This window comes from Ochotona curzoniae, unplaced genomic scaffold (assembly GCF_017591425.1).
Source record: "Ochotona curzoniae isolate NIBS_2020 unplaced genomic scaffold, NIBS_Ocur_1.0 contig_4064, whole genome shotgun sequence".
Lineage (NCBI taxonomy): Eukaryota > Metazoa > Chordata > Mammalia > Lagomorpha > Ochotonidae > Ochotona > Ochotona curzoniae.
The window spans coordinates 8,976,588-9,002,724 of NW_024466107.1; the positions used below are offsets into that span (position 1 = coordinate 8,976,588).

Here is a 26,137-nt window from a genome sequence, read left to right on the forward strand (position 1 = left end):
GCAAATGTATCAGCATCTCCGTGTGACTTTGTGCATATAGGCAAATGTGGTATTTGTTCAGCTTGCCAATTTACTTTCAAGACACTCAAACTCTATGCAAACACTAACACTGCAGAGAAAGGATCTCTAGATGTGGAGAGCTGCACCGGAATGTAAGAAATCAATCCTCGACACGCCCAGATTTAGGCTTTGCTTGAGAAGACTAGCATGCTCAGACAACAGAGTCACAGAGCTGGAGACAAGGGCCTCAGATTAAACCCTAGCCAGACTCTATGTCCTGATATAGGCCTAGTGGCTAAAGTCCTTGCTTTGCATGCACTGGGGTCCTGCCTGCTCCACTTCCCTTCCAGCTTCCTGCTTGTGGCCTGGGAAAGCAGTCAAGGATGGCCCCAAATCCTAGGACTCTGCACCCTCAAGGGAGACCCAGAAGAGGCTTCTGGCTTCTGATTGGCTCAGCTCTGGCCATTGCGGCCACTTGGGGAGTGAACCAGCTGATGAAGATCTTTCTCTCTGTCTCTCCTTTTCTCTGTAAATCTGACCTTCTAATAAAAATAAATATTTTTAAAAATGTAGCCAGACTCTAGAGGGTACATTCCTTTTACCTCATTCAAAATAGCTGGTTAAGAGAAGCTTGTAGTTAATGAGAGAACAAAAGCCCCATCCATTTTGTATATCGGGAGTGATACATGTAACACATCTGATATCATAACAGAGGCTGCATGAGGAAGCCTTAGAGACTAAGGTGAGCTGGGACGTCCAGGAAAATCTGCTGAGCTCACAGAGCATGTGAGCCAAACCTGGAATGTAGGTAGGAAGAAAAATGCAACAAAGATGGAGGTTATAGACCCAGGGGCTATTTGGAAAACAGCCATGGCAAAGACAAGGTCTTAATGGATTGCGTTTTGCTGGTTGCCATGAACTGACTGTTTCGGTGCTCCTTCTAGAGCCTGTCACGATGGCATTGAAGTGGGATTGGACGAGGGTTATTGAGTGCCATCTGAGAGCTCTCTCACCCTCTTTCTACCATGTGAGGCTACAACGAGAGGGCAGCGATCCACATCCTGTAAGAGAAATCTTGACAAGAACCTGACCTTGCTGGCTCCGTGGACTTAGCCTTCCAGCCTCCAGAAGGAGAAGGAATGAATCTCGGCTGTCTGGAAGCCACATGGCCCTTGTCGCTTGGCTACAGCAGTCTAGACTCCCACACTGGCCTTGTTCCATTTTCTCTCTCTGTTCTTTGTGTCCTGCCTCGTGCTTTTCCTCTATATAAGCCATTCAGCAGCATCCATGGACTCAGGTGCTGGCAACATATTCCGCAAGTTTCGCATCTTTGTTTTTCTCAATTCCACACTTATTCTGCAAATTATATTTTAAAATTCCGGTTGTATTTCCCCCTTACTGTAGCTCCCTTTCTCTTGCTTGCTTTTCTCTCCAGAGTTTAGGGGGGGTGGGGATTTGTGTAGGTGTCAAATCTGGCACTGGGTTGACTATAGTCATCCAGGAAATAGCCACCTACTCACAGGGAATACGTCATAAACACCGACCCAAAGATGGCCTTTTTTATTACATGGAAAGGCATTAGGATTTAGATGTTAATGGAACAGGCCTTTCATTGAACATTCACCATCTATGCGCTCTTTGTTAGGCTCTGTGGGGATACAAATTATTAGGAAGTTGACAGAAAATCTCCAATTATTGAACGAGGCATAGGCATAACAACAAGACAAAGTTGAAATGAAACTATTGACAGCAGACTCTGATTCCTTCTACTTTTACGGTCCTACAGTGGCTCCCACTGGTGATGTACCTTCTCTAAACCTGAAAGTCAAAGGATTCGTGAAGCCCCACTCCCATTTCTGCATCCCACCCCATCACCATCTGTTTCGAACTAACCCCTTCCTTTCATTTATTGCATTCAGTGATGCGATTTCTTCTCATTTAAAGTTCACTTAGAAGATGAAGAGACCACAGACCACATGGGGCATGTTGGAGGGTGGCATGGGTCTGCAGGGGAGAGGTGGGAGAGAGGAGTATGTTTCTGCCCCCATTCACATTCAGCAACAGTGACCTCAGCTACGTGCTGTGACTGAGTTAACCAACACCACCGAAGCCAAGAATGCCACCAGAGCTACTGGATAATCTCTGCCAGCTGAGGCAACCAGAGACACCCTCCCTGACCCCCAACTTGCTGAAAGATGAGAGAGATACTTTTGCAATTTAAGTAGACTGACCCACTGTTTGCATTGGCGGAGGATGGGTAAGAATAGAGTGGGGTTTTTTGTTTGTTTAGAAATTTTTTTACCTTAAACATGGTTTACAATTGGAAAATAACTGTTATCATGGGAAAATTCACTATTTAGATCTTGTCAAAGGAAATTCGAAGAGTATCAGGCATACGTAGACTGAAATAGTAAGACTCCAACTCATTATTTGTAACTTTGGGGGAGAGGAAGAGGAGGAGGAGAAGTCTGAAACGGGGTCACACGGGACACTGGGTTCTTAGCGCCTTATGAGAGCACATTTAGCTGATGGCTCGTTGGACTTGGAGCCCGAGGAAGCTGTCTCCAAAGTTGTTGGCTCTGCTCCAAGTCTCCACCTACTGTGAACCTGTCATGCTTCTGGCCAGCCATCTTCGTTGTCTAGTTGTGGTTTGGAGATGGATATAGCGCGACATGAATACATGCACGCACACAGTTTTCAGGCAGGAAGCTATGAGTTCAGATTCCATCTGGGCCAATTTTGGCTTTGGAGTCATTTCAAACCCCTGTCCCCCACCTGACTTCTGGTAATAGTTAAAAAATTTGTTAGGACTTCCCAAGTGTAAGATATTGTTGTTAGCCATGGCTACATTAGAAATTTTTAATAGGTTGTAGCAAATCTGTATTAAACACTGTGCATGGATTTTAATATTTTTAAAACGTGACCTATTATTTTATTTGCCCTTTTAAAGAAGATTTGTATTTTAGTTATTTGGAAGGGAAAGAGACACTGCGAGGGTTGAGAGGAAGAGGAATATAAAGAGAGCTCTTCCGTCCACTTGTTTACTCACCAAATACCTATAGTGGGTAAAGCTGCCCAGGAACCTAAAACTTCATCTGAGTCTCCCATGTGGGTCACAGACGCTCAAGGACTTGGGTAATTTCTCACTGCTTTCCCAAGCAAGGAGCTAGATCGGAATCAGAGCAGCTGACACTCAAACTGGCTCTTCGATATAGGATGCTGATCTTACAAGCGCCACCATAACCCTCATCTCCTCCTGGGTCACAATGTTGGCCCCTTCGATACATTTCATACCAAAGTTAACTCAGAACTACATTCCATTTCTCCATGAATATTTAGAATTATACTCCTTTGGTCATCAAACCTCACAACAATCCAATGAGTCAGTGTGCAAAAACGGCAATTAACATACTAGGCCTGAGTCTACTGGCAGCTGGGTGGTTGGTTAGCATCTGGAGTCTGCAGAAGACTCCCCTCACCCATGAGAAGTGTGGTCCACTGTGCCTCCGCCGTCTGAGCAAACACTGTGCAATATGCTAAATACTTGCATTGTTTCTGTAAGTCTGGAGTTTAGTGTTTGCCAAGTAACCCGTCCCAGCAAATCTCTGGAGCTGAGTCTCTAGCAAGCTCCTCAGGTAGCCAGCATCTCAATATTTACCCGAACTCCATTGCTCAAAGAAGTAAGGGCAGGACATCCTGTATGACCCCATTGCCATGGTCTCACTCTTCGGGGTGGGAGGGGGTTTCTGAATTTGTGCCCTTTTGATGTAACAGAACTTAGCAGTGGAGTCTATGCTGAGCCCATGGACTCTGCCAGTAAGCCACTGTTCCTGGGGGTAGTGTGGGGATTCCCCGGTGAGGGGCGTGGCCTCATGACCATATTGATTTTGAAAGTGAGAAAGCTGACTCATGGGGAAGTTAAGTAATCACTCTGAGATCACACAGCATACAACCAGGATTTGAAGTCAACCGGATAGATTCTTCAGCTGCTTCCTCCGGTGCATAGCAGCAATCAAAGAAGGTGTACTTGCTCAGGACATACTAAATGTTTAACACAATACAGTCATGCTATTGCTATGTTATTGTACAGCACCCCTCACTCCTTCTCCCTACTGACCAGAAAACCACCACGCATCCCTTACACTTCCACTCACAAGCAGAATGGCTCTAAGAAGCTGACATATCTTTATTTTACAGTAACGTCTACAATCAGGTATTTCCTTATTAGACAAAGAGAATCATTGCATTTCTTCTCTTTTCTCCTTGACTCTTCTACTGGGCCTTGTCTCCAGCTTAGAAGGCCTGGGTACTATGGGATGGAGATGGAGTCGATGTAGCAGGTTGAGTGTAGCAGTCTGCAAGAAATAGCTGGTCTAGTCAGAAGTAGGAGAGAGGTAGATAGCTTGGGTGGCGTCCCTCTCATCATGGTGGTCACATTTCTGCCTCTCCATCCTCCAAGTGGGACACATTGTCTGACAACAGAACACCTGATGCTCCTGGCTGATGTGGTGGTGTAGCCACCTGTGGTACTACTTCACATGCTGGAGCGGAGTCCCAGCTGCTCCGTTTCTGATGCAGTTCCCTGCTAACATATTTGGGAAGACAGAAGGAAATGATCTAAATGCTTGGGTCTCCCTGCCACCTCATGGACGGGAAAGGTGGGTGAAGTTTCTGGTTCTTGGCTTTAGCACAATGGCACAGCAAGCTAACTAACTTCTTGCGTGTCCTAGCTGCTCCACTTCTGATTCAGTTCTGGTTCTAGCTTTGGAAGGTAGTGGAGAATGGCCCAAGTCCTTGAGGGTCTCCTTATGGGAGACCCAGAAGGAGCTCCTGGCTTCAGATTGGCTCTGATTGTTACAGCCAGACCGGTGGATAAAGTTCTCTGTAAAACCTACCATTCAAATAAAAATAAATAAATATTTAAAACATTCTTAACGTTCTCTTCACTAAAATTAATCCTTGATCACTCCATTCATTCCTATATTTCAAACCGTCTAGTTATTTTGAAATTATTTTTATTTTTAAGTTTTATTTATTTGTTCAAAAGGTAGAGCTGGGGGGAGTGAAAGAGAGAGAGAGAGAGAGATCTTCCATCTGCGGTTCACTTGCCACCAGATGGCTACAACAGCTGGATAGGGCCAGGCCAAAATCAGCAGCCAGCAAGCCAGGAGCTTCTTCTGGCTCTGCAGGTGGGTGCACGAGCCCCAGGACCTGGGCCACCCTTTTCTGCTGAGTCAGAAGTGGGGCAGCGTGTTGTCAAGCTGATGCCCATATAGGCTGCCAGGGTCTGGGGCACTATGGCACTATGCCACAATGCTGGCCCCTTCAACCTTCTAGCTAATGAAGAAACACATTCCATGTTTTTCCACTGAGGAATCCAAATGATTATAACATTCAAGAGACATATTGTTGTGCTGCTCTCCAAGAAAAGCAGGAATGGAAATCAGCAGGGCCAAATCCTTTCTTGGGGGCAAATGTTGATAAGGGGAGAAGCCCATGGATTTGGGGTTTTTAGAAGACTTTGTCATAACGGGTGCCAAAAAGAGGAAGAGGAGGAGGAGGAGGAGGAAGAGGAGGAGGAGGAGGAGGAGAAGGACTAGGATGTGATGATGGTACAGGAAGAAGAGAGGGAAAGGGAGAGGAAGAGGGAGAAGGAACTTTTAGGATGAAAGACTGATAGTACAAAAGGGTCACTTAAAACCTATGGTAGGATTTTTCCCTGGGTATCTCTTGGTGATCTGCACTTTAAAACCAATATGTGGACCCAGCGTGGTAGCCTAGTGGCTGAAGTCCTCGCCTTGCACATGCCAGGATCCCATATGGGCACTGGTTCTGATCCTGGCAGCCCCGCTTCCCATCCAACTCCCTGCCTGTGGCCTGGGAAAGCAGTCGAGGACAGCCCAAAGCCTTGGGACCCTGCACACACGTGGGAGACCCGAAGGAATCTCCTGGCTCCTAGTTTCGGATCAGCTCAGCTCAGCACCGATCATTGTGGCTACTTGTGGAGTGAATCAACGGATGGAAGATCATCCTTTCCGTCTATCCTCTTTGTGTATCTGCCTTCCCAATTAAAAAACAACAAAAAAAAACTAAGTCTTAAAAAAAAAAACCCTAATGTGTGAGTTAGCAGAAATTTCTTATCTTAAAATAAGATGCACTTTAACCTGAGGAAGATGGGGCCTTAGCATCAAGGACATGAATGCTGGAAGGAGTTGCCAGACACCTTTCAGGCAAATGACTCAGCCAGAAGTCTTGGTTTTAATCCTGCCTGCATCATTTGATCATGTCCTCAAATCTGCCTGAGTGCATCCACCTATCCCAGCACAGTCTCTTCTATCAGTAAAGTGAGGAAGAGGATGAATTCTCCCCAGGATCCCTGCGGAAATTGAGTAAGGTGATTTGAATCAATGGGCTAAGTGAATGGTAAACTAGTATCATTGTCTGCTAATATTTTGATCCAATGATGTTTGCTAGCACCAACATTAAAGAAAAAAAACAAAAAATCCATAGCAACCTCTCACTGTACTGGTACACAGAGGGATGGGGGCTTGCTAGAGAGAAGCCTCAGAGAGCTAACTTGAATCTTTGAAGGGCATTGCTATAAGCTTAGTGTATGATCAGTCAAAATATTAGCCTTTCGTCATTGTGGCAGCTTCAGTTCTTCCTCCTGGGACTGCTTGGTTAAAATGCACACACAGCGGTCGAAGCAGGCAGTGGGTACAAACTCAGATTTAGGCCCAAGCCTCTGAAGTAGTCGATGATTTAGTTTCTGGGATTAAGGGGAACAAAACCTTACTGATGGCTGGATAAGAGCCGCATTCCTCCCCATTGTGGTCATCCTACACCAAGGGAAGGTTTGAAATCTAGACAGCCTAGTATGATGTGTCTGTTAAAGTTATTATATGATGGGACTTAAACACACAGCACAGACCTGTTTTATCAATCTCCACCGCTGGCATGCATCTTGGAGGAAGGAACTCTGATGCATGCCCAAATGCCTTTCACCCCCAAACAGGTCATCATTCTAGGCCATCATAACATGCCCGCTGGGTTCGGATCTGCTCAGGAGTCTCCCCAGCCCTCACCATCATTCAAATGCCTCCTGCTTGCAAATGCTACAGACTGTCATTAAGTTTAGAGCAAGCTGCAATTAGCAAGTCTCTCAACTTCTCTTAGAAGGAGCTTACTTTTCAGGAGAAATTTTTCTGATGGTTCCTGTCTGACTTTTAACTCTTCCCCAGAGGCCAAATTCCCAGCATCTTGGCACTGAGCTGCTAGGAGCGAATAATACCCTTTGGGGCCAACTAATGACTATCATTCCTTATATTTAGCTACTAGCTGTTTTGGCACCTTCTGCACACCGTCCCTGGTTGCAAATAAATCCAGCAGAGCCATAACGTTCTGCCCTCCCCATCTGAACTGTCAAGAACTTAGAAGACTGGACCTTGGTTCTCGCAAGGACTTTTCAAGTGGTAAAAGTCACTCGTGTTTATTTGTAGGACAGACTGGCAAGTTGCTTGCCAAAGTCAAAAAGCTCAACATCTGAAGGTGGGCTTGGCATGCACCCAGACACAGTGATGCTGATTGGCTACTCCCTACTCCCTCCCCCCTCCTCCCTTGGGATGCAGAGCTGGGGATGGGGTCACCAGATGTCCAAGCACAGGGATTTTAAACTTGAAAGGTGAAGCAATTGAAAGTTTGCCGTAAATTACGCCTGAATTATGGGATCAGCTGTATTTATTCCCGTGACTCCTCATTAGCACAGAAAATCAAGTGTTGTCAATGTCATGGAATTAATGAGTCACACTGAGCTCACCACAACACTTGGGTATCTTATAGGCAACATCCATGATCCCAACCGTTTTCTGACTTTTAACCCACTTGAGCAAAATTCCACACTGGTGGAGATTCTGCCTGTCTGGTGCCCTAGGAGGCCAGGGCACTTGAGGGGATCCATTTTGATAACCGATGGTTGACTGGTCTGCTTGACAACAGAGGAAGGCTAACCTTAAAAGACCTTCTTTGATTTCATTTTAGTTCCTGTGCCTCTCTGCTCAGTGATGAGCACAAATACCATTTGGATACTCTTCGCCGAGGTTCAGGTGAGTGGAATTGGGTTCCCACCCAAAAGGTTTTCTGAAATAGGCTATCCGTAACTATGTCTCATGTTGCCACAGAAACCTTTGCAATTTATTTTCGGCAATTACTTATAGGACAACGAAATGAGCAAATGTACCCAATATAAACAAATCGTTAAATAAAACCTGGTGAGGGGATAAGAATTTTTAATAAGCTGGCGCTGTCTTAAAAGCGTCACCAGGTCCTTCCTTACCAGGTCTCCCTGCCTTGCCAGTCGCTGCACCACAGGCCTCTCACGTGCACAGCATCAGATCCAAAGACTTTGGAGCCTGTTCTTAATCACAGAGGCAGCTTACATGCGTTTTCCAATATCCAAAGACTGACAGTGTCTACTATAGAAAGCAATGCCATATTACAAGGCCAACCCACGCAACAAACAGTTTTAAACACCTTGGCATCCATTTCTTGCCTAGACTTCTGTTTTGTAAACAGATAGGTGAATACAACATTTTGTTAAAAAAAATAGGATTATCTGTGTGTCCCATTGTATTTGTTGTTTTGAATTTGATTCCTTTTTCAGTATCTCTACGTACATGCGATTTTCAAGAAGTTTGTGGAAAACACCTATCACGGAAAGAAATTGTAGATATTTTAATGAACTTTCAATTCAACTTTTTCATAAATTTTTTGATGGGTCTTTCTTTCTTTCCCTTTAACATTGGCATGGTGTTCCCAAGGAGGGATGCCAAATCGTAAGAAGAATCCTATTGACGACATTCGAGTTATGTTCAATGTCATGCACAACTACATTTCATGTAGCCAGAGGAACAAAGCCATACAAAGTCGAACTCAAACAGGGAATGCAGGGCCAAGTGCCTCTTGAATGCTATTAACACAGAGATACATTGGTTAGGACGGAATACTTGTGTAGCATAGAGGAGACCGACATTTCTCTGAGCGCTTCGGGGCTGTTGCTGTTGGAATGTGAGCTGCTGGGTGTACGATTTTTATTTCCACAGCTCTAACTAACAGGACAGACCCATTTCTCTTCCAAACTAGGATAGTGGACGGCCCCTTCTGGCATCACAGCCCGGCTTAGGTACAGACACAAGAGAAGCATTACTGAAGTTATCCTGAGACGGAAGCAAGCAACCACATCTCTTTGAAAAATGCTTAGATCAAAAGTATTTTTTGCTCTGACGTGTTGACTACAGACTTTTTGGTTTGAATGATTTATGTATTCATTTGAAAGGCAGAGTGGTGTGTGTGTGAGAGAGAGAAAGAGAAAGAGAACTTCCATCTACTTGTTCATTCCCCAGTGACCACAAAGGCTGAAGACAGGAGCCTGGAACCCCATCCAGTTCCCCCACGTGGGCGGCAGGGGTCCCAGCACTTAAACCCATCTCCTGTTGATTTTTCTAGGTGCACTAGTGAGGAGCTGGATGGGAAATGAAGCAGTGCAGACTCAAAACCAGAGCTCCAACATGGGATACTATCCTAGCAGGTAGGAATTGAACCTGCTGCAACACTTCACCTGTCCCCAACTTTGCTTTTCCATCAGGCTAATTTTCAGATCCTGGGGCAGATCTCAATTTGCTTTCCTGAAGAAAAATCGGTCTGGAGGACAATCAAAATGGCAGAATAGGGTAAGGACATGTTTAAATATACAGAAAAACATTTAATCAGGATGAAGCAGACAGGACATATTTCAGGAAATAGAAAGGACAGAGCAACAGCAGAGGGGCACCTGGAGACTGACAGACACAGGAAAGCAGCGGACACAGCGGTGTGGTGTTGTAGTGACTGATACTCCAGCACGGCGATCTGAACTCCACCAGCAACCAGATGGGAAGGGACTTTCACTGGGAGCTTGGAAGGCGAGCCCAGACAAAGAACTGTCCATCCTGCTGGTTTGTTTGATTTGACCAGGAGCAGAGACAGAGCAGCTGATCCCAGACGGGCCTTGCCAGTACAGGTGGATGTCACAGGCCAGTTAGCCCCTTAGAGCTGAATTGGGTGCCATTTTGTGTAATGAGGCAAAGGCAAGGGAAAGGACAGAGCATAGGCTGAGCTGGGAGTGAACTGCAGCAATGTGGCATTCTACAGGTTCCATCCAACACAGGTCTGGGTAGCCCTCAGAGCTGTTGGCCAGCAGATCAAGAACTCTAGTAGTGGTACATCAGGCATCGTTTTTGTGCACTGTGGCAATAGCTTTAGGACTGCAGGGGACAACAGTGAACTGCTCATGTGCTGAGCTCGTGAGACCTCGCTGAGTTCAGCAAATTGCACTGGTCCCACAGGAAAATAATACCGACTGTGGCATCATACGGGTCAAAATAGGTCCGTGTGGCACCCAGACCTAACGTCCAACAGGTTTCATAAGATCAGCGCCACCAACGACCTAACTATTTAGGACACCTGGTGTCTCTCTAATCCTGGGACCTGCTCCAACCGGAAGTGGAAAAACGTTGTACAGATAAAGATGCAGCCTCAGCACGGTATCACAGTAGGAGAAGAGTGGTGAGCCAAGAGCTGCGGCTGTGGAGACCACGGTGGAAATCTAACATAAGAACCCAAACCTGAAACTCGCTGGAGGTTGTGGCACAAGTGGCTGCAAGCAAAAAGTTGTGTACCAACTGCAATAAGTAAAATCTCATTGTAGACCTGTGGGTGACACAGCTTAGAAACCTGTCCCAAGGAGAAGACTCTGCTAACCAGAAGTGCAATGATCAAGAGCAAAAGAAGAGACAAAGGCACAATGAATATTACTGAGCACTCCCCTGCAAAGGAGTAAAACCCTATGCCAATCTCAGAGTTAACTGAGGAAGACATTGAGAAAATGGGACATACAGAATTCATAAAACTCATTTTAAAGCTTCTGATAAAAAATGAGAAACACAAGAGTTCAAAGAATTTAGGGAAGCAATAAAGCAAATCAAGGCTGGTATATCAGAAATTAAGAACACAGTAGAACAAATTAAAAACACAATGAAGAGTCTCCAAAATAGAATGAAGCAAGCAGAAGAAAGAATCTCAGAATTGGAAGATATTTCCTGTCATCAGGGGGAAACAAACAAAAAGCTGGAAGCAGAGCTGGATCAGGCCAAGAAAAGTATTCAAGAACTGAAAGACACAATTAAAAGACCAAATATAAGAGTTATGGCAGTCCCAGAAAGTGCAGAAAGAGAAGCTGAGTTTGCAAATGTATTTAATGAAATAATAAAGGAAAATTTCCCTAATCTGGAGAAAGAATTGGGAAACAAGATCCAGGAGGGGCACAGAACTCCCAACAGGCTTGATCAAAAGCAATCTTCACCATGACATATGATCATCAAGCTCTCTTCAATTAAACATAAGGAAAAGATCCTTAAATGTGTACATGAAAAAAATCAATTGCCGTATAAAGGAATGCCAATTAAGCTCACAGGAAACTCTACAGGCAAGAAGAGAATGGAGTGACATATTCCAGACTCTAAAAGAAAAAAATTGTCGGCCTAGGATAATATATCCAGAAAAGGTTTCTTTTGTCTTTGAAAATGAAATAAAATTCTTCCACAGTAAAGAAAAGTTAAAAGACTTTGCCTCTTTCAAACCTGCCCTACAAATGATATTTCAAGATGGTCTCTTGACAGAGAAGAGGAATAGCACCTACCAAAACCAAAGGCAAATGTGAAGAACATCCCAGTAAAATGACAACAGAAGACTAAACCAAAGAACAACCCATTCCTAAAATTACAGGTCCAAAGTACCATCCATACATATTAAACTCTGGATATAAACGGCTTAAGCTCAATCAAATGTCATAGATTAGTATTCTGAATTAAAAAACAAAACCCAACTATTTATTGTCTAGAAGAGGTACACTTCACCAACAAAAATCAGCGGAAACTATATTGCATGGACTTTGTTGTTGTTGTTAGTTTCATCTCTTCAAAACACTTTCTTCTGATTAAATCATTCAATGAATATTAGATCATGCAGTAGCATCATTTTCTTCAAGAATGTTCTTGATTTTCATTTCTTCAGCTACACGTTAGTCATTTAGCAAAATGTTATTTAACTTCATGGTGTTGTTAAATTTTTTTTTCTCCCTAGTGTTAATTTTGTTGTGCGGCTTTTCAATTAAGGGGATGTATAGTAGCTGTGTAATGGAGACTGTAACATGTCATTTAGCTTCATAGCATTGTAAATTTCTATTTTTCTTTCTATTATTTATTTTGTGTTATGACTTTTCATTTAAGGGGATGTACAGTAGCTGTGAAATGGAGACTAACATCCAGATGTGAGGATACAATGTAGTATGCATTTCTACTTCCAGATAAAGATGGAGTTATAATGAAACTGTTCACTATTTCTTGACAATAGGATTCTGGACTCTCTGCCATTGTCCATGCCCGCAATGATGGACATATGACCGTGTATGAAGAACTATATTTTAGTAATGATATAGAGGAACTAGGTGGGTAGAGGGATTTGGGGAGGGGATAAGGGAAATCCCAGGAGCCTATGGAACTGTATCATAAAATGATAATAATAATAATAATAAAATGTTTAAAAAAAATCAGTCTGCCTTTGTGCCTGGTTCGAGAAGACTGGCTTGTCACGGCCACTGCCAGAGCTGCTGATCACTTTTCCAGGGCACAGAAGGGATGGGTCCTACTTCTGCCCCCCCCATGTCTCCTGAGTGCAGGCAGTTCTGTGGAAGGCACCTTCCCTCCTGGTTTTCTGTGTTTGCCTTATCGTTCAAGGAATCCTCACTCTCCTGGGCAGGCTCACCTGCTGAACAGAGCTCTCCTTCCTCTGATTAGTGCAGTGCCTCCCACACATCCTTGGCAATTCACCCACTCATCCATCCAATACGGGAGTATCAGCAATCACCAAGCTTGCCATTGTCCATGCAGCTTTACCATTTTGGAGTGTCATCGAGTTGAAACTGTATGGTCTTTTTGGTCTGGCTTCTTTCACGTAACATTATCCGTAGCTACTTTCTAAATGTGGCTTCTGGTTTATAAACACAGGCTGTCCCTAACCCCGACGTGATTCTGGAGAATAGGACCCTAGTTGATGCAGATTATAGGTGATACATTCCATGGATTCTTTCTTTAGTAAAATTCTTTAGTATTACATTGATCGTTGCTATACTAATAGGTAGAAACACCCTTGTGTTTCATTCCCGAAAGCTTTGGATGACCATTCCTTGCTTGTGAAATGCAAACATGGTGATACAGAGTGTAATGGTGTCAATTATATATGCGACACAGCTGACTCAACAACAGGTTAACACAGAAGCTCGCATTTATTATATCAAAATAGATTCTAGGTTCTAAACAACATGAGCTAATACCTTTATCTCTGATGACTGCCCTTCATACAAAACCACAAACACATAAGAGGCCAATCAATGATATAAAATAAAGCAGAATAAGCAAAAGTCTTCCAAAATCAATCCTTTTGAATTCCTAACACCTTAATGAAGAGGTTCTTGAAGCCATCTTGCTATAAATATAAAGAAATCACAAAGAATGTGAAGTAGCTACATACAAAAGACCCTGGTCATTCTGTTTTAAATAGAGTTGCATGCAATTTGTTCATCTTCACTGTTCTTTTTAACTGAATTATGGTCACCCTTGAACATTAAGTAAGGAGAGACCAGTGTGGCCCAGCAGTTTAAATCCCTACTTGCAACACCAACATATCACACTGGAGTGCTAGTTCAACTTCTGGCTGCTCTGCTTCCTTCGGATCCCCGCTGATGTGCTTTGACAGACAGCAGAAGGCGGCCCAAGTCCTTGGCCCAGGGGCGAGATCTGGATGGAACTCCTGGCTTTGACTTTGGTCTGCCACAGCCCTGACTGTTACGGACGGACATTCAGGGAGTGAACCAGCGGTTGGAGAATCTCTTTCCATCTCCTCCTAAATTTCCCTCCTTCTCCTTTCCACATAAGTACATAGCCTTTAAAGATGAGAAAAAAATTAAATCATGACAGCATTTTGTGTGTAACGTTGAAGATGTGCTTATAATCCTCAAGTGATTTAGATCTGAGATAGACCATAAAGTTTATGGAGTTATAACCTTCGTTTCTCTTTTTGCTCTGTCCCAGGGCTGCGGAACTTTGTTTATGCCAAATGCCATTTGGATATTTAGAACATCATTTGCAGGAGATACAAAATCACTAACTTAATGGTTAATCCACTCTAGTTTTATTAAATATTGCATCCCACCTGCAAATGCTTTGGCAGGGCCAGATCAAAGGATTTTTCAAAAGCTTCACGGCTCACAAGTCACATGTTCCCCACCTCTGCTCAATCACACTCCCATCTTTATAAGGGAAAATTAGATTTATTTTACTTGAGATGTGTTTGTAGTGTTAGTTATTTAAAACAGCTAAAGTTCTAGTTTTTATGTTATTACGGGCAGCTAATTCCCGCAGCCTGGTTCTTTTACCATGAGCCGAAAACACCAGATGCAACGAGGTACTTTAGGAGGTTCGTTGCAGTGGAGCAGGAACGGGACGGAGATGGTGGGAAGGGCAGCGAGGAAATGGGAACATGGAAGCACCTCCAGCGGGGCAGGAACAGGACTGAGGTGGTGGAAGGGCAGCGAGTGGAAGGGCAGATATAGGCACCTGTCTCCTTATGTTCAGGTGAGCCAGCAAGGCACAGAGCGGGATGGGATTGGGAGCGATTAAGGGCAGGCGCCAGGGGATTGGTAAATGAGTGGGGTTGGGGAAGGGGCTGGGAGATGAGGGGGGCAGTGAGATTCTGGGGTGAAATGCTGGATTGTTTGATAGATAAACAGGTGGACCAGCACGAATTTCGTGAGTTGTGAAGAAGAGAAAATGGTGCGGGGTCCAGGGTGGCCATGATGAACTTTAAATCGCTACTTACATGGAGTGCCTCCAGAAGGCATGGAACCCACCACAGCATTATTTTTGGTATTTACTCATTTGATAAGACACACAGACAGGGCGAGATCTCCTGCCCACTAGTTGATTCCTCCAACCAGGGATGGACCAGCTTGGAGCTGGGAGTTGGGAACTCAGTCTGGGTCTCTAGATGTTGTTTCAGAGCTACTGGTTTTTTTTTTTTAAAGGTGAGGTTAACATTCAGATCAATAGACTTTTGAGTAAAGCAGATGTCACCCACAAAGTTAGTGAGCCTCATCCAGGCAGTTGAAGGTTTTAGCAGAAAAGCAACTGCCTTCTCCCAAGCAGGAAGAAAACCAGATAATACATGGCCTTTGGATTTTTTCTTTTTTTAGAATTTATTTTTATTTCTATTAGAAAGGCATATTTACAGAGAGGAGAGACACAGGGAAAGATCTTCTGTCTGCTGGTTCACTCCCCAAGTGGCCATAATGGCCAGAGCCTAGCTGGTTCAAAGCTAGGCATCAGGAGCTGCTTCTGGACCTCCCACGCAGATGCAGGGTTCCAAGGCTTTGGGCCATCCTCAACTGTTTACCCAGGCCACAAGAAAGGAGCTAGAAGGGAAATGGAGCAGCCAGAGCACGAATTGGCACCCATATGGGATCCTGGCACTTGCAGGAAGACATTTAGCCAATTGAGCCATGGCACCAGGCCTGGTCTTTGAACTTGACATCAGCTCTATCCAGGGCGTCCAGGCTTGTTGTAATTCAGATTTTGTGCTTGCTGAACTCCAACCTTGTATGAGCCAACACTGTAAAATCTCTCTTGAAAGTGATAGAAAGATAGACGGAAACACACATACGTTCCATTTATTCTGTTTGTCTGGAGAACCTGGACTCAGACAATATCACTCACACATTTACCCTCTCATTAAATCGGTCATTTATGGATGTCATCTACCAGGAATCATTTTTCATATACCAAGGTCCCCCTGGGGACCAAAGCCAGACCAGCAATTCCACTACTAGGTAAACTCCTGGCCTCAAGTTCTCTACTCTACTGGAGGGACTGAAAATAGCACCCTCTCACTGTTTACTTGCTAATTTTTTTTTTTCTGTGCTGCAAAGCACTTGCCTAAAAAACAGGTGCTGAGGGAACACTGCTTGCAGAAGTCCTGAGCGGTGGGCGGCGGCCTGAGGCCCCCACTCCCTCCTCCTCGGTGGTACGGTGAGGCGGACTTGCAGGCAGTCTCACTTCCTCCAAACATTTCCACTCTTTACAAGTGAAGCTGTGGGTGGGGGATTTCAGAGTCATGGAAACTTGTCCAAAGGTTACCGAAGGTTCACAGACGGCAGCCCTGGGTGACCGTGCAGCAGCTTAACAGCCTCCCAGAATGTATGGAAAATGTGAGTGTAGAAAGTGCATCGATGGGAAGCTCACGCGTGACGCTTGAATCTCTTCAAGGATGGGTCCTGTGGCTACCATGGAGCTCCACCTGCTTCCCTGGGGAAGGATGATCTTGCATGTTAAGGATTCATACACATCCTGTCACCGAGGCTTTACATGATAGGGGAAGTGGACTTTGAGAGTAGAAGCCACAATTTGCCCACAGTCAGTCATAGGTGGCCCCAGACACGCCTGTCCAATGAGAGCTTCTCTTTCCGTTTTATTTATTTGTTATTTCAATGGGCCATCGGGAGCTCAGGGAGTCCTTTCAAAGGACTGTACTGTCTCTGATGCCCCTTTCTTCCCATCTGTCAGATCTCTAACTCGTCTGCCTCCTGTTCCCTGTGGAAGCCTGTTTCTCACCCGAGGCGAAGCTGAAGGTCTGTGCTGGTAGTGTGTTTCCTGCATGAGAGACAGAAGCATTTGCCGGCTGTTGTGAAGTCATAATCCTGACCCTTCATCTATAATGACTTGGCACCTTGAGTTGATGGAACTGATAAAGCTATTGTCACCTGTTCATGCAACAGAATGGTGAACACTGTAGGAACACATCCTTGATCAATCTACATCAATATAGACAACTGCCTGCAGCAACACGATGTGGAGCCAACGGTCAAGTCACGAAACATGTGGTACGATCGCACTTACTACAGCTCCCAAATAGGCAAAAAAAAAAAAAAAAAATAAGCCAGGTATAGATTATCTAAACATACACGCTTCTCGGAAGGGTCTTCAGAAAGCTTGTGGAAATGCATATTATGAAAAAGGGTGACTTCCAAATTTTATAGCTCAAAAGTTCCTTCTTCCAAGAACTTTCTGAACACACTTCATACGTGCCTGTGTACGACCAAGCCATGTCAGACCAGCAGGCTTAAGAGCAGATCAAAAGCAGAGGACCGAATGAATCACGAGTTGTCTCTCTGTGGGGCTCAATGTGATTTTACGCTCTGTGTGTACATCCCGTACTGCATGAGATGATGCTATCCATGTCCTAAACTTTGGAAATGCGGATCCAGTGAATGACGGGGAGACACACAAGCAGCGGAAGGTTGGAGGTGTCTTGTGGTAGGCTGTGTCTTCACACCGTGCAGTTATACATGGAGACGTGGCAGGTGTCAAGGAGCTTTCCTAAAGAGACAGTGCTGGTGTCCTTCTCCAAGCTGGTGACAGAAGATAATGAGGGGCAGCCTTCCCCCAGCCCAGTCCTTGAATTGGTCTGAGGGATACCAAAGCACAGGTGGATAAGGTCAAGGGATTTCATCATTAGAGGACAGGACCAAACTATTGGAATACGCACAGCATTGTGTTGCAAGTTGTTCTAGCGTGTATCCCCCCACCCCATGCAGGGTTCAAGGGCATGTGGTTCAAGAAACAAGCCAAGAAAGCATAAGTAGGGAATAAGGGAGTGAAAGGGGAGGGAGAGAAGCCATGCAGAGCACCCCCATTGTGGGTAGCTGGCACTGAAGCCCACATGGAAACTTCAAGAAAAGATGAGATAAAGGCTACAGTTATTCCACTTAGGGCAAAAGGAGCTGGGTTCTCTACAGCCCCGTGGGGAATGAACTCTTGGGCATTTTTTAATCTATCTTTTGGGTAAGGATGATTGACCCTACTTGGCTGAAAGGAAGTCCTGAGATGCTGAGGTGGGAGGCAGCGTGGTCATGGTGAGGGCACAGACTGTTTGCAGATACCCTTCCGTGACAGCTGCAGCCCAGTCCTGATGAGGCCTGGGCACATATCCCTGCCTGCCTGATGCTTCACACGTTCATTACCAAATGCATCCCCTAGCAGGGCCCTTCCAAGGAGCTTCTTCTTACAAGTGAAGGAGGATACGCCAGCCTGTGCCTCTGGCTGCTCCGTCCTCGTCACCTGCCTTTAAAAACCAATGCTAAAACGCATTTATAACCTATAACACTAACCACTTAAACAAGAGTTCAATGACCTCCAATACGTTGCCAAAACATGCAAGCACCACTATTATTCAGTTCTGAAGCGTTTTCTCCTGTCCCTCGGCCCCTGATGACCACAGGGCTGCCTTCCTGATCCATTGATTTACCGCCATGGGACATGTTATAGCAGTCGGGTCATTCAAAGCAACATCAAAAAGTTCATCGGGAATGGAATGAAAAGATTTTACTTATTTTGGTGTAAAATGTTTTTTTAAAAAATTCAGGCATGGTTTGTTCGTAATATGCATTGTTCTGTAAGTTTTTGGAGATGCCATGTTTGACAGTTTGTGTCTGTCTTCTTTCACTTTGCACAATTCTTTGAAGGTTTACTCACACAGCAGCGTAGCTTAGTCCTTCATTCTTTGTAATGGCTGATATTCCGTAGCAGGGTCTTCTACAACTTGTTGATTCATCTGTCTGTGGACAGTGAAGCTGTTTCCATTTTTAACCTATTGTGAATGGTGCTGTAATAAAAACGGGTGTATATGTAGTTGATTGGGTCTCTCTTTTCAATTCTTTAGGGTTTTTCACTGTGGCCAGAAATTGCTGGATTATGCGATCATTCTGCGTTTAACTTTTTCAAGGAAAAAAAATCGTCATCTTGAAGGGTTCATTCTCCTCTATGTCTGTTTAAATGCTGGTGTTTCTTGAAATTCAGCCATAAATGTCCTCCTCTTTCCCCCCTTGATGCTATGTGTCAAAGATGTGCCAGCTATGTCCCTGCCTTCAGTTACCTTCCCCATGCCCAAAATCCCCAGACGCGCGCTCTGCGCTCCGGATCAGCACACCAACTGCCTTGCTGACGTCCGCCCGTGGATGGCTACCAGAGCTTCCAAAATCATTTCCAGAGCTGAACCCACCGAGACTTGGTTTCCATCAGCGTTGCCAGTGCCTGCGGCCAGCACTCAGCACCACCAGCTTTTTGGACTACCCAGCCAGGAGCCATGGGTCCGCTTTCACTTCTCCTACCCTCCTTTCCTGCCCACCACCAAGGTCACTGGCTTTTCTTCTAGGTGACTCTAGTTTGTCCACACAGGTCTCTGTCGCCATCCCCTTCGTCTGTACTCCAGCGGACATACGTGTTCAGCCGATATCATCCTCATTGTCTCCCTGATCCATTCTCCACATTGTCACAAGAGATTCCTTAAAATTGCGGATCTTTACGAAGTACCGTACTAACGTAGCAACATGGCAAAGACCTGTTGGGGGGGTGGGAGTTGGGGTGGGGGAATCCCAGTCTTCACGAAATTGTACCACAAGATTCAAATGATTCAAAATAAAAAGAAAAAAAATATGGATCCAATCAGAACGGGCCTGACTATTCCAACATGTTTCGGATCGGCACCATCTTTAACCCTGTCTGCGCCTTTTCCTTGTCTAGATTTACTTTAGCCATTTTTCTCTTTTCTCTGACTGCAAGGACCTGATTTTGCAAGTCTATTCTGCAGATTCCATTTTTGGTCTTCCCATCCCCTCTCTGCAGAGCACCAGCCAGTCCTTGCCAGTGTGTCTTCCACCTCATTCAGTTTTCATCTTCTCCTTTATGGGAACTCCCTGACTCCCAGTCAAATTCTGATGGCCCCACTGTATGTTCTGGTCCTTCCTCATCACAGTTATGCGATTATCAATGCAAGACACAACAGCTGGAGCCAGAACAAGCCACCCTAAAACATGCCTCTTTAGACTTTTCATTACGTTGAGCTGGACTTGAGAATCTGCAGGCTCAGAAGCTCCAAAATCTGCCCTCTGGGAAGACAAGCTTATATCCCATAAAGGAACTTTCCACTTGTTCCTCTCTGAGATCAGAAAGGTGTGAAAGCCTGAGTCATTACAGAATCTTGGTAATGCAAAAGGCACCTCACCTACATACCTCTTTGATTGTTTCAGGCCAATTCACCCTACTCAGGCCCTTCACCTGCTCTGCCTGAATCCCATCCCAGCTCCAGAAACTCCTAACCTCTGTTCCTTTCTGTATCTCATGTTGACATAGAAGCCTCAATCATCAAATACGAACACTTGTTTGTGTTTCATGTTTTTCTGGAATCCCATAAAGACAAGTGCAATTTAAGTTTTGTTTTCTCCCATTACTCTATCTCACATCGATTTAATTCATAGACCAGCCAATCATAGAAACTAGCAAGGCAGAGGGAAGCAAGTTCTCCTCCTCTGGTTTATTAAATAATGCCTGATGCTCCTTTGGACTGCAACTTATTTTAGGAACAGGGCAATATCAGTTTGGGTCTCTCTAGGTGTTGACTTACGAAGTGACTTTCACAGGGTGAGAACTCTCTAGATAGTTCTTAAGTAGGCGAAGTCATTAACACAGTGTAGAGCTGCAACGCAAGACAGCTTAGACAACCTTCGCTCTCCCTCTCCTCACAGCAGGAATGTCCTTGAACATAATCAAGCACGGAAGGAGGCAGTGACAAGGGGGAAAGCCTTCCATCCGGTTCCAAGAATTCTGGACAATTCCTCTTCACACCTCATTCTGGGTGGCGAAGAAGCGGCTCCACACGCAGGAGTTGAACAGGTTGGGGTGCCCGCTGTCAGCTGTCATGGTTAGCACAGTGTGAACACGGAGCATGGATCTCCATATAGCTTTGGACTGTCCCCAGAGCTGTCTTCCCCTGCCATTCAATATGCCTTCATTTTGAACCCATTTCAATAGAAAGCAAGAAAGAGAGGAAACCACAAATCCCCTGTGTAGCAGCCAGTGGAATGGATGAATCAGATCAACGGATAAATGCAAAGAAAAGTCAGGAAGGAGCTGGCAGGTGGCCCGGCCTGCCAGGTAGAACCCAGTGCCCGTGTCTCTGGTCCCTCACACACGGTGCTGAGGAACGCTACTCTACGAGACTGGACCACAAACACAGAACCGAATCCTGTTTCCATTTCTTGTCCCCATCCCTCCCCGTCACCCCTGAGAGTCATTCCCACAGGGGCTGAAATTGAGACAAATGATTCTATTGCACCTTCAAGTTGAAGTGGTAACTGGGAAGCACACTGAAGTCATTTGGAAAACACAGAGGCTCAGTTCCACGCAGGTAGACTGTCATAGGTCAGCTGGAAAGGGGAGGAGCTATGCACTCGCACAGCACAACAGGAAGCACCAACCCAAGATGATTAACCCAATACAAATCTTGCGGGTTTAAAGCGGTATTAACACCAGCTCGGCCAGGTCAACTTGAAGGGAACCTGGAGTCACTCATTCTTTCCTTTGGGTCGTATTGAAGCCCTTTCATCCCCGGTTAAGGGGTGTTCACAGAAGGAACTGCCTCCCATGTCTGACACCGACCGGGGCAGGATCTGGGTGAGCTCCCTGCACGCCCACGCCAGGCCACAGCAAGTGGCTGAGAACTCACCCCGGGGACAGAAGCACGGCTGGAGGATCATCGCGGCTCCCTGGCACTCCTGCCCTCTCTCTGGGCTCGTAGGAGGCGAGAGCGGGCCCTCGCTGCAGCCCCCAGGCTTCCTTCTGCAGGCAGCTGTACGCGGTTCCCCACTCAGCAACCGCACACGTAGATGTGGCGTATGCATATGTGTCTTTTTCCTTCCGGTTGCTGCGAAATGATGTTGTTTCGGTTCATTTCCTCTCTGGGGTTCTTTTTCTTTTTTCCAATCAGCCCTTGCAATACACTCAGGACCTGTCGCCGTTTAGGGACAGGTAACAGATCTGGTTCCTTGGCTGTGTATAGAGACATAGGCGATTTAAGAATCAGTCTGGAATCAAATTCTGCTACAATGTTTGTTTGTTTGTTTGTTTGTTTTTCAATAGCCTTAAACTCCTTTCTGGGCTTCCCTGAGGCGCACATTAATGTATTACAAAGCCGACCAAATTAGGATCTTATGCTTGTATGGATCAGTGTGTTCCAGAAGATTCCACTCTACACTGGCATGAAACATTCTTTTTTGTGACAAGTGTGTAAGGAGCTCTCACATCGCACAGGTGCATGCCCCGGGCAAGGCACCCGAATGAGGAAACGCCCATTTCCAGGCCGGAAGTCTGGATCTGTAGACATGGCAGGGAGTTTGACAGCACTCACCCCAAACTTTCTTCCCTCTGCGCTTTTGAGGAACAGGCAAGCGCACAGGCTCTGCGAGCAAACACCCAGTTTTGAATGACAGCACTCCTTTGAACGACTTTCGGCCTTTCTGGACCCATTTCCTCTCTGTACAATGGAAACTATAGAAGTGTCAGGAGAATTAAATAAATTAGGAGAGGTGACGCAAGCAGAGTGTCTGGCACAAATGAAATAATCAACGTGTGGATGAGTGTGTGTTCCTGAGTTGCTATCAGCTGAAATCACGGCTTTCTCCTGGCTCCCTTCTGTTTCCCAGATCTTTCTGATACGCAGGAAATGACCTGGGGCACAGAGAGCTGGAAAGAGAGAGAGAGAGGAATAGTTCAAACACTAGATGCTTCCAGAATAACCCAGCATGTCGGCCTGCTTTGTCACTAAGACAAGGAAAAGCTGCCCTTGGGTTCACCTCTTTAAATTCAGCTCATGCTGTGTGTTGTTTTCCTGTAACTTCTGTTCTGTGGATGTGGTTGTTTTAAGTTCCTGTAAGAATTCTCTGAAATTAAGATGCATGCCACGTCATGTGCTTTTCCATGTTCGAGCTGGCATGCACCTCATAAAGACTGTTCTCTCTGTAAAACTAGGCACAGGTGAATTAAAAAATCAATCCTCACTTCAGTATCTGGTATGATTAGGACTTGTGAGGGCGTCATTCTAAGAACATTTCTTCTTTTTTCAAAGATGTATTTATTTTTGTTGGAAAGTCAGATATACAGAGAAGAGAGACAGAGAGGAAGGTATTCTGTCCACTGATTCACTCCCCAAGTAGCCACATTGCTAAGCTGATGTGAAGCCAGCAGCCAGGAGATTCTTCAGGGTCTCCCACGTGGGTGCAGGGTCCCAAGGCTTTGGACCATCCTGGACTGCTTTCCCAGGCCACAGGTAGGGAGCTGGATGGGAAGTGGAGCAGCTGGGATTCGAATTGGTGCCCATATGGGATCCTGGCATGCAAGACAAAAATCTTCAGCTGCTAGGCCACCACGCCAGGCCCGATCATTTTCTTCATCAGACATTTTAGCCTAAGGTTTAATTTATTTGTTTGAGACAGATAGGGGCATAGAGAAGGGGGAGAGAGAGAGAGAGATTGATTGATTGATTCAGACAGACACAGGGAGCAGTCCCAACTACTAGGCTCACTCCTGGCAATGCCTGTGATGCCTGGGACTGGGCTGGAGCTCAAGCCAGGAACCCAAATACTTGAGCCATTACCACTGCCTCCTAGAATTTACATCAGTAGGAAACTAGGATCAGAAGCCAGAAGTTGCAGCTGAACCCAGCTCCCTCTGATGTGGGATGAAGGAATCCATCCAACCAGCATCTCAAGCACAAGAGGAATACCTGCCCCTTCACTTTATACAACTCAAATACTAACACCATCAAGTTGTCTTCATGAGTCAATGATACGGCAGATATTTCCAAAAACTCAGGGAAAAGTATCATAAAAAGGTAACTTTTTAAAAATCCTGGTGCAAAACATTTCAAAAGTGCATTCCTAATTTTTTTGTATCATTACTCATATTCTGTGAACATTTTTGAACACTCTGGTACTCAAACTGAGTTTCTTTTATGGTAAGCAGTTGCATTAGAATTTGAGTATTCTCAACTCTGTTCTTTTATCATCATGCTGGTGGCTGCTTTTTCCGCTTGGAGCTGCCAGCATCTCCCATGGGTGAACTTTAAAATGGATAGGTGACAGATCTCCCAAGGGAGCTGAGATGATCTCCAAACAGATCCGATTCGTTTTACAAAAGCAAGCTACATATTTTTCCCATTTGGAAAGCCACAGGTTTTTCTATGTCTGTTTTCCTACTTACAGTCTTAGATATTTCCCCCCCCCCTTTTTTTTTTTGGTTTGTTTTCTTTCTTTCCCTCTTTTTTTTTTTTTTTTTTTCCTTTTTGATTAGTGGCAGGATACGCTGCATGTCAAAATTCTGGGAAATCACAGATGGTTCTGACAAAGAACAAACAACTGTAATTTCTAATCATTCTGTCCCGAGCAGGCAGTATTTACATTTTCATCTTCATTTCAACGTTCCTCTTGACTGCTGTAATTAGCTGCTTCATGCCAGTCCCTTAGCTGGAATCCTGGTTAGCACCACAGAATGGTTTCTAACTACCTGTTAAGCAGTAGCCAAACCCCAGGCAACTGTTATGCAATTGTCATGGATGTTTGCTCTAAAGGGAAGCTGTTGTCAGGGGTAGAAGATGAGGGACAGGGGAAAGAAGTGAGGAAAATCTAAGATTAAAAAAAAAAGAGCAAATGCACAACCAAGGTGTGTGTGTATATTTGTGCTTCCATTTCCTTGACTCATTTCCTTCCACGATGAAAGATGGTAGTAACTATGGAGAACCAGCTGCCCATTTTGGAATTTACATGAATGTGCTTTAAAGAAATACTCAGGCTCACAACTGCCTCGGTAGCCAGGGATGGGGAACGGCCACCCAATATCATCCCAGTGTCCCGATGTGGTACACACTCCAAGGGTTCTGCCCATGTGGTTTCAATAGTTGTGAAATCTCACTGATCCAAGGAGGAGGGAATCCTTTCAATGTCGTTTGGCTGACATAGTTGACCTTAGAGCCTCTGTTCGCTCAGATATTTGCTGTCATCGTTTGGCTGGGGTAGTTGATCAATTTGCTTGGCCCTCCTTCCTCTGCTATGGTGCCAGATGTCCTCTGCAAGCCCCAGTGGACTGCCATATCTTCTATGTGCATCTGGGCCTCCTGTCCACTTTTTTGTAGTTTCCACTCAGGAGGTCCAGTTCTTGCATACAGACTTAAGAATCCTGGCCAGGCGACTGGGGCCATGCCAGGCCCCCACCCCCAGGGCTCATGGACCCAGTACCCACCGCAAAGGTGGGCCCAGGTATCTAGGGGCGAGCTTTAAGAACAAAGCTGTCTAGTATTATAATGCATGCCTCATCCTTGATCAGGAGCAGGAGGTAGTCTTATGGCTTTCATTTTTTAAAAATTATTTTTTTAAAGTCTATTGGTGAGGCAGAGGAACAGACGGAGACAGACAGACTGAGAGCTTCCATCTCCTTAGTTCCTTCCCCAAAGGCTTAGAGTGGCTCCCACCTGGGACCAAAGCCAGGAGCCAAGCATGGCCAGGGGTGGATGGAACCCAATGTCTTGAGCCATAAATCCTGCCTCCCGTTGTCTGAGTTCGTGGGGAACTGGAGTCAGGGGTGAAGCCAAGGCTCTCTCATGTGGGATGCTGGCATTTTGATGATTGGGCTGGATTCCTGCTCCCTTGTTTTTATTTTCAGATTTGAAAACCGGAGCTCAGAAGGATCCAGTACATTTGTCCCTTCAGTTAACCTTGTGTACCTGCAAATGACTTTGGTTTTTCTTGGATAGTCAGATATAAATGTGAATTGGCTGGGAGTTGACAATCCCCATTCATTGATTATGATCTTGAAAGTGTTTACGGAATATGTATTATAAAAAATAGTTTTTAAAGATTTATTTATTCTTATTGGAAAGGCAGAGGGAAGGAGAGACAAAGGACAGAAAGATCTTCCATCTGCTGGTTTACTTCCCAAGTGACCGCAATGGCAGGAACGGAGCCTATCTGAAGCCAGGAGCCAGGAGCTTCCTCTGGGTCTCTCATACAGGTGCAGGGTCCTGGGGCTTTGAGACATCCTCTACTGTTTTCCCAGGGCGCAAGCAGGAAACGGGATGTGAAGTACACAAACTGGAGCCCCTGTGTATCCTG

The 26,137-nt window shown here is 45.2% G+C and overlaps 1 protein-coding gene across 1 annotated transcript in view; it reads right to left on the minus strand.

Annotated features, from left to right (window-relative positions):
- The window catches only part of NEDD9 (neural precursor cell expressed, developmentally down-regulated 9), a 183,064-nt gene extending 161,210 nt beyond the window's left edge, over nt 1-21,854 (minus strand). The window contains exon 1 of the mRNA XM_040984141.1: nt 21,703-21,854. The gene's annotated coding sequence lies outside the window, so the exon portion shown is untranslated. The remainder of the gene's footprint in view (nt 1-21,702) is intronic.
- Between the last annotated feature and the right edge of the window lie 4,283 nt (nt 21,855-26,137).